This window comes from Limulus polyphemus, unplaced genomic scaffold (assembly GCF_000517525.1).
Source record: "Limulus polyphemus unplaced genomic scaffold, Limulus_polyphemus-2.1.2 Scaffold1376, whole genome shotgun sequence".
NCBI lineage: Eukaryota > Metazoa > Arthropoda > Merostomata > Xiphosura > Limulidae > Limulus > Limulus polyphemus.
Window position 1 is genome coordinate 74505 of NW_013666986.1, and position 9574 is coordinate 84078.

A 9574-nucleotide genomic window follows, 5' to 3' on the forward strand; every position below is an offset into this window, starting at 1 on the left:
GGCCGATATCGGACAGATGGTCCATCAGGGCGGCGGGGATCTAAAAATCCTATGCCGAGAATTTAAGTGTGGGGGGGAAACGGGAGTACCCCGAGAAAACCCACTTTCACTGGTAACGACCAATTCGTTACCAGTGCCCGGCTAGCGAGAAGAAGTAAGTGGGGAAGGCAAAGTGAAGTCCGGTGATGGGGGCTAATTAGCTTCTGAATGATTTGTGGAGTCTCCTGATGTTCGCCATGGTTTTATCATGGGACTGGTTCCGGTTCCAGGCAGGTGGTAAAGGCGTGGAGTCCTCGGTGTCGTTGGTGAGTGGGCGGAAGGCACAGAAAGGTTCGTCAGGTAGGTAGAGATCGGGGGAGGTGTCAATTACTAGGGCGTTCAGTGAGTTGGACGCCGATGGTGTAGAAAGTGGCTTGGGGCTGGGAGGCGGGTTGTTGGTTTGTTGATAGGCGTCGTTGGTAACAGTGATGACTTGTGGCTGGGTGCCTTTTTTTCTCCTAGTAGTGGTGATTTGGGTTGACATGTCTTGTGATTCAGGAGTGGGTGAGGTTTGAGTGGCTTGGTCTATTGTAATAGGATGGGCGGTAGAATACTGGTTGGCGGTGGATTTCTTTTGGGTGTTGAGAAACGTGGGCTTGGGGGTAGGTTAGGAAAGGTATGGGGTGGGTGAGGTTTATGGTAAGATTTTTCTGCCTTAAAGTGATGATAATCAAGGCAGCAGCCGTGGTGAGGATGAAATCTGCTGTATTTTTTGAAGTTGTGACAACTTTCATGAACGTGGAGGGTGAACCTGTTTTCTTTGACTGGATACGGTGGACTGCGTGGATCATAGAGTTGGTTGTAAATTCAAGTCCTTGATGAATTTCCTCTGGCGTTAACGATAAACGAACGTTCCTGAGAAATACTGTGTGGAGACTGGCATTGCTTTTGGGGGGTTGGCAAGTGACGGGAGGGTTTGAAGACCAAGGGGGCGAAGGTAGCGGAAGTCTTCGAGTGACTTGGGTTGGAGGAGTATACTTCCCATTCACAGACGTCGGGTGCGTTCAGGGAATACTCGGGCTTGAGGCTTGTAGTGGCGGATGAAGTTAGCTGTGTCCCGCGGCGAGAAGGCGAGTGGTAATCGGTCGATGATTAACGGCGGCTTAGGGTATGAGACAGACTGCATACTGGCACGTAACATGGTCGATAGCTAGCGAGCTGACTAAAAGTACTAAACTGTGGCCTCTCTCTCTGATCTCTCGTGACTCTTTGGCCTCTGGTCAGGACTGAGTGCATGGGTTAAGCTAGGGTTCCCGATTTTATACTACTGGCCAGAGGGAAAGCAATCAGTCTGCACCACCCAAGCCTCCACAAGGGTTTTGTCTTCTTCGGGTTTGAAACGAATAACGGATTGATTGTCATTCCTATAGCATACCCAAATGAAAGTACAAGATGTGCTAAGAAGCAGCATGGAGCAAACCATAGATCTTTTAATTCGCAGCCCCCTTTTAGTGGTTACATATTAGTATTATCTGCCCACAATATTTTAACATTACACGCTTGATCAACTGCATTACCTATATTACTTTAATTATATGCTAAACATGGCATAAAACGTCACAGATTGAAAAGCAATAGCAACATTTTTTCATTTGATCAGGGTTGTTATAGCAACAAATTTTTATGTTTTATTTTCATTATTGTAACATTTATTTGTTGTTCTGTATTAGCATAGTAAGTTATATATATATGTGTGTGTTCAGTTCTACATTAATAGTAACAATACTTTCTATTTGTTCTGTTTCGTTATTGTAATATATATATATTAGTCTGTGTTGTTATAAAAGTAGTACTTTTCGGTTAATCTGTGTTAATACGGTATTATTGGTTCGGTATATTTTCTTTCAACAGCAACATTTGTTGTTGTTGATTTTTTGTTCATGTTGCTATGCTAACATTTCTTATTGGTTATTATTCGTATTTGTTGTTAACGTTGTAAAACATTGTTTTCGAATCTTTTGTTCAAGTTTCTAGCCCGATTCAAAGCTTACGTACTTTGTTCACATTTGTCGTCAGTTTATGACAATTTGAATACAATATTTTAAGAATATGGTAGGATGTTTCACACCAGCATATCGGCGTTTTTTGATTTACTTGATAATAAATAAATTAATTAATCGAAAGTTCCATCGCTATCAACTTGAGGTCGGCTATTAAACCACTTAGATATTATACGTTTTATCTCGCAGTAAATGGCAGTTTGAACAAATGGTATCGGTTTTATTGGTTGGATATTCATAAATTGCTAAAAGGCTTCTGAATTATCGGGCTTTTCAGTCTGGTATTTCAAGGAATACGTTACCACACGGAGCGTTCATATTAACTCCCCAGATCATAGTTCGTTTCGGTATTGTTTGTTTGTTTTGAATTTCGCGCAAAGCTACACGAGGGCTATCTGCGCTAGCCGTCCCTAATTTAGCAGTGTAAGACTAGAGGGAAGTCATCACCACCCACCACCAACTCTTGGGCTACTATTTTACCAACGAATAGTGGGATTGACCGTCACATTATAACGCCCCCACGGCTGAAAGGGCAAGCATGTTTGGGTGGAACAATTCGAACCACGACCCTCAGATTGCGAGTCGAGCTCCCTAACCACTTGGCCACTTCGGTATTGTTAAAAGCATGTATCCTAGATGTCGTAGACTTTTCTATTAATATTTCTTAGCACATCATTTCCAAATATAGAACGTATTTTTCAATGAAAAATTCAACTGTAATACATTAGTCGTTGATTAAGAACCTGAAAACGGATAATACAGAAGTAAGTTAATAATACATTTGTGTCTGCTTCAAGCGTAGTACTTTTGCGGTTTACAACAACAACATTTTATAATTAATAAACCAATTGGTTTTTTCAAAATTTATCCGACTCTCAGCGTTTGCATCGTAACTTTTAATAACTAATTGCAGCTAAGTGATCAATTTACCATTGGTGAAATAAATTATTACAGAATGTATATAAAAAAAAGCGTGCAAATTGTACAATTCACTAGTAGGTGAATTGTATTTACTTTAAATAGAGTAGCACACCTTGGTACCACGCTAACATAAGTTTATATGTGTAGTATTGTAAAATCTAACCTACGTAAAAGCCAGTGTGTGTTACGTCACGTCACGCTTGATATCTCGAAAAGGGAGGAGTCATAAAAGCTAAAATGCATTTATACAGATAGAATAGTTTGATTACTATCTACCACTACGGTTTTAATTAAAGATTCATGATTCGGGATCCATAACTGATAAAACACATTCCACACTTTGAGGCCGTGCGATGTTAGAATGCGAATAAAATCGTATAAATAAATTAGAGAAGAGTTGGCAGTGGAGGATATTGACTATATGCCATCCATTTCTAGTCTCTCAATTTAAAATTAGGTACTACTATGCACAGATAGCCTTTGCATAAATTTGAGCTATCAAACAAAAAAACCTGACGTGAGCTAACCCTAATTTATAGCTCTGGATTTCGGAGCTGACGAGATGGGTTCGAAACAGTGCCATACCACAAAATATTCCCCACTCTTTTAAACGGCGGAATATAGTCTTACCTTAGTATCTTTGTCTTGAATAAAATTAAACAAACAACTACTGAAACGGTGAAGTGACATAATAGAACTACTATCTTTTATGTCAGGTTTTGTCCATGAGAAATTACATTTAATGTTATGGATTAGAACTTCATATCTGTAATTATTTCTAATTACTTGTACAAGCATCGCCTGTACAAATTACTCCTCAGGCAAGGTTGATGCTCTGGGCTGTTAGTGAAATTATATGTTAATTTCACTATTTCTGTTTCATAACGAGGAATATAATTCAATTACAATTATATTGTGTTGTAATGTATTTACACGTACGTGGACCAAATTCACTTTGAGTTTGTATTATCGCAAACGTGATTAATTTTGTCCGGAACTACGAAATTCCGCTTCGTACAAATAATGAAAACAACATAAATAGGTGTTCATCACATTGCGACTACCTCCTTTAATCTTACTCCGTCCAAATCTGTGAAACGTCACCGTTTCATTTCGCGTCGAGTTACCTTAAATATGTATATATATATATCTATATATACACACACACATATATTTATATATATATATACATACATACATATATATATCTTTATATATATATACATACATACATATATATATATACAAATACATCAATAAATACAATACTATGCAATACATTAATTGTTCATAGGTGATTAAAATCAGCACTGTAAAACAATAATGAATTTAATATAAACCAAAAACAGCGCAATATATGATCCTATATGACATAAGGACGACATAAGGAGGCGTGTTTTTTGAATTTAAATTATATTGTGCTGTTGTGGGTTTACATAATATATATTTATAACTGCGCTCCACACACAAGCTATACACATGCAAAGCCACAAACAATAAATATGCTAAATACATGGTGAATTTATTAAAGGTACAAAACTTAAGAGAAAACATATGAAAAGCTAAAACGTGTTTGCAATGTACTAGTATTTTGTATGTTGGCACTTTGTTTTATACGGAGCATTAAACTTGTTTTCATGCACTGTGCTCTACATTTTTATCAATGTTCGATTGCGTAATGTTATTCAAAATATCATATTACATGTTACAAGTCAGACATTATTTTTAACATAAGCTCATACAGCCTCAAGAATGTGCATGTCTAGAGTTTTTACAGGCAAGCAATAATTGTGAGTTTTTCATTGGCCTTTTTACTGTCAGGATTTCGTTTTGCCACATTTAGTTTTGGGATCATTATCTTGGTAGAAGACGAACCATTGCCTGATGGACCTTGCTCCTGAGAGAATGGAATGATAGATCAGAAATTGCTTGTACTTGTCAGCAGTCAAGGTGCCATCAGTTTTCTGTAGATTTCCTAGTCTGTTGGCTGAGTTACAGCACCAAACTTGTACTGATCCCCACCATACTTCACTGTAGATATTGTATATTGACTATTATATAGTTCGAACTTCGATCTATTTATAAAGAACGCACGTATCCAGCTTTTTGTATTTTCCTTTTGGTGGTAAAATGCCCATTTCAACCATTTGGTGTTGTTACTTCTCGGCAGCGATTTTCGAGCAGCTGCACGTTCATTGTGATCACTTCGTGCTTAGGTGTATCTTACTGTTTTTGAAGTAACATTCCCAGTAAGTTAGTTGGCAAGATTTATACTCAACCGTCGTCTGTCACGTAAAAAAATGCCATGAGATACTTAATATCACTTTTGGAGAGTTTTGATTTCTACCACAGCTATTACTAATACGGCCAGTTTCACGTACTTTCTTCAGCTTTTACTGAAACATGGAGTCTTGCCGCGATTTTTCGTATGAGAGTGTACTTGACCATCCAAAACTTTAACTTGCACAAGCTCGTCAGTCTTGCCGCGATTTTTTGTATGAGAGTGTACTTGACCATCCAAAACTTTAACTTGCACAAGCTCGTCAGTCTTGCCGCGATTTTTCGTATGAGAGTGTACTTGACCATCCAAAACTTTAACTTGCACACGCTCGTCATTCGGTATTTCAGTCCTGGCAGCCACAAGTAGATTCCCACTGCTACATCTACTACTTCTACTATAAAAAACGTTCATACTGAGGTGACATTTTCTGATTGGTTGTGTCAAGGATAACAACCAATCAAAATCAAAATTATCTAAATTTTCACGATTATTGTACTTATCTACTGGTGCAGTTCATTTGTATACGATAAATGGGTGCATGCCCATATTCCCTTTTTACATTCTTTATCCTCAACGTTTACATACTTATTTTGAACCCTGTTTATACACGTGTCTGTGTGTGTGTATCTACAAATATAAATGAAATTTCTACTTGAATGTGAAACATAGAAACATTTATATTACAAAATGGTGCCACAATAAATTTCTGAATTTTTATTTTTTTGTTTAATCTGTCTTATAGGGCCCCTCAGTAGCACAGCGGTATGTCTGCGGACTTACAACGCTAGAATCCGGGTTTCGATACCCGTGGTGGGCAGAGCACAGATAGCCCATTGTGTAGCTTTGTGCTTAACTTAAAGAACGAACTGTCTTATAGGCATTTGACTCGCAGCCTAAAAGGTTGATCCTCAGATAACCTGAAAATACATAAATCAACCTACAAATTTACCTAAGTAATGTTATAAAAGATGCTTGATTCACATAATTATTCAATAAGGAGAAATTCCATTCTATAAAGATATCTATAACGTATTTCAAAAATAACCGTTTACTATCAGTCTAAACTACAATTAAAGGGCTCGCTAAAATAGTTTTATAAGAAAAATCTCTCTTACAATGCTCTGTATTTCGGAGTTAGAGAGCTAGATTTGAATTCATGCCATACCCCAAAATATTCCCCGCATTTGTAGCTGTTTTTTGTATCATTAGAGTGACAGTCAACCCTCAGTTTGGATGGCGGGTGGTAAGATGCTGCTGACTGGCTATTTTTGATCAGTAGGTCAAGATTAGGAAAGGTGGCAAATATTTCTAGTAGCTTTGCTATAAATACGAAATGCTAATGTTCGCAATACTAGAATTAGAAGAGTAAGTTTTTTTCAGTGAACCATGCTTTTTTACATTGTTTTGTTCCGGTCATTCCAACGGACTGTACTTGAACTTTGCACAATTGACTTATGTTGGGTCGTCCTCACTTTAAAACAGGCCCGGCATGGCCAGGTGGGTAGAGCGCTCGACTCGTAATCCGCGGGTTCGAATCCCCATCCCATCAAACATGCTCACCCTTTCAGCCATGGGGGTGTTATAATGTGACGGTTAATCCCACTATTTGTTGGTAAAAGAGTAGCCCAAGTCTTGGCGGTGGGTGGGGATGACTAGCTACCTTCCCTCTAGTTTTTCACTGCTAAATTAGGGACAGAGTTTTCGTTTGAACGATATATCTTTCATTATATAATAAAAAAAAATTGTAGTAAATAATCAGCTTTTTGAATCACAAGTAAAATGTTTATTACTTCCAAAAATTACCGTGCCTTTCACAATTTGTAATGGTATTGGTATCGGTGATATAACCTAAATTGCATAACTGACATTTAGATTTTGCACATCGAGCTATACCAGACTAAATGTTATTTGTATTATTGTTATCCTTATAACAAACTGTACGTTTTAAATTACTATACTGTATATACATTTTCGATTACTGTTTACGATTTGTTTAATTTTTTTATATACAGCTTTGATTTGTTATTTGTTACTGGAACATTTAGTAATAACCGATAAGATGTATATCTGCTTATGACACAGCGGGATGTGTTGTTGCTCTCGAAAACTTCCATTGTTTGTTAAGCCCTATGGATAATTACGATTGAATAAGCATTGTTGCCCCTGGAACCTAAAAAAAAAAGTCATTTTCATCATTATACGAAGGTTTGAACAGTGTCTTTAGCCAATTAATTCGGGGCATTTGTTTTTATATGCCATGGATGATTACTATAAAAATCTAAATAAACATATGAATAAGTCGGTTTACAAAAAAAAAAGTATCTTTTCAAAAACTCATCATCTTTTATTTTAATAGATGTATCGAGAAATTGTGGGTTTTATGTGTTTGTTGTAATAATGAAATTATTTTTGAAGTGTAACTCCTTTAACATGTGAATAAATTCCTCCAACTTAAGTTTATTCCAAATTATAAAACACTCATGTATACCTTAGCCAGTTTTGAATCACGAATGTAATTTTGTCATAGCTTCTTCTGTTTCTTATTAAACTAGCCATATATATTTCTAACAAATCCATAACTTGTTCATGTTCCTATTTTCTGATGATAATCAGTATCATTATACTTCCAATAATTATTTTCTAAGACCGGTGCAATCGCTTCTATAATAATGTTCTTAATAATCCTAGGATGTAAAATATCAGGTTAATTATCGCAATAGAATTATATAAAATGAATGCCAAAGTCATGTTAAAAATGAACTTGAGAAACTTGTTTCTGTACAATTTTGTCCTGTGGATTTCTCTGTATGAGATTGATTTCATACCCAAAAAAATGCCCCAAAAGTTACCAGAGTAATTTCGAATTACAGATATTGAATTACCAAAAACATTTAATTAATGTATAATAATAATTAGTGTATAATAATAGTATTCCAACCACACTATATCTGTCACATTCATCGCCAACGACGCTTTTCGCTCAATCTAGAGCTCTTCAGGAAGGCGGGGATACAAGAACAGCAGTGGTCGAAACACTATCACTATTAGTCTCGCATAGTCTCTTCAGAGTTTTCATACAGTGCCTATTGAAACATGAAATTGTGCCTAACTTTGTCGCATAAAGTAACATTTCACCAGCCAAAACTTTGATTTCTACTCTTTTATCATGAAGCATTTCTGTCGTACGATTTATGAGTACATTAACTACACTGCTGCGCTTGGAACAGTATAACTGTCTGTACTTTTATCGGCGTTATTCTGATGTGGCACTATCTCTTTAGTTAGCTGATAGCCAATCACAATGTAAACTTTCAGCACGTGACCGTACCGCACTCTTCTACAGTTTATTTCCACTCAATCCCTGAATATTTGCATTTTATATCTGTTGCATTAACTGTTTTCAAAGTTGTTTCTATTACCTTGTATATGGATATACATTTTATTATAAAAAATAGGTATCTGTTCTTTGCAGAACTCAAGAGTCAGAACATTTTTGCTAAAATACTAAACGATTCGCGTATTAAAAATTCTAAAGTGTGTCTATTAAACAAGTATAACAAATTGTCCAATGTTAAAATAAGAATTTCGTTTAATTAAAGAGTTTGTTTTAAAAATTACTTTGCTGGTGATTCACAAGCAGTGTATAAAATACTCTGAGCACGTAAAACAAAAAGGTATTTTTCTTACCCCAAACCAAGCGATTATACAACCTGATAGGTAATTACAATCACGCAGCATTACAGGTTTGACACGTGTAAGGCATAAACAATAAAGCTTTTTTAATTTGCTGTCACATACAGTATGTACTTATCAATAGATAATAAACATATGAATATACAAAAGTTTCTACGAAACTTGATCAGCTTATTTGTGGAAACCTCTTAATAACTGTGACCAAAATTTTCTATATATATATATATATACATATTGATAAATATAAATAAACAAAACACAAAAAGGCGACATTCATATTAGAAATCTATCTGGATCATCATTTTTATATTAACGTATATCTGAAATCAACACCTTATTGAACATAACACAAAAACATAATATTCTGTAATGCTATTGTACTTTTATCACAAATAAGCAATAACTTAGATACTAAAAATTTATATTAATGTATTATTAATCCTATATGCATAAAGTATTCAATGAATATTAATCAATTTGTCTATGAACATCAGTTAATAACCAATCTTTTAATATTTTTTTTTGTAACTCTGCAATTATATTTATATTCCATAACTCCCTGGCGAGTTGTTTCATTGTATATGCTATTTTTATACTCTTTTTTACTCTTGTTCCATAGTAATTCATGGCCAGGTGGTTA

At 35.7% G+C, this 9574-nt stretch overlaps 1 protein-coding gene across 3 annotated transcripts in view; it reads left to right on the forward strand.

Annotated features, from left to right (window-relative positions):
• LOC106463314 (pleckstrin homology domain-containing family G member 5-like) overlaps window positions 1–9574 on the forward strand; it is a 127886-nt gene that overhangs the window by 17514 nt on the left and 100798 nt on the right. The gene's annotated exons all lie outside the window — the stretch shown is intronic.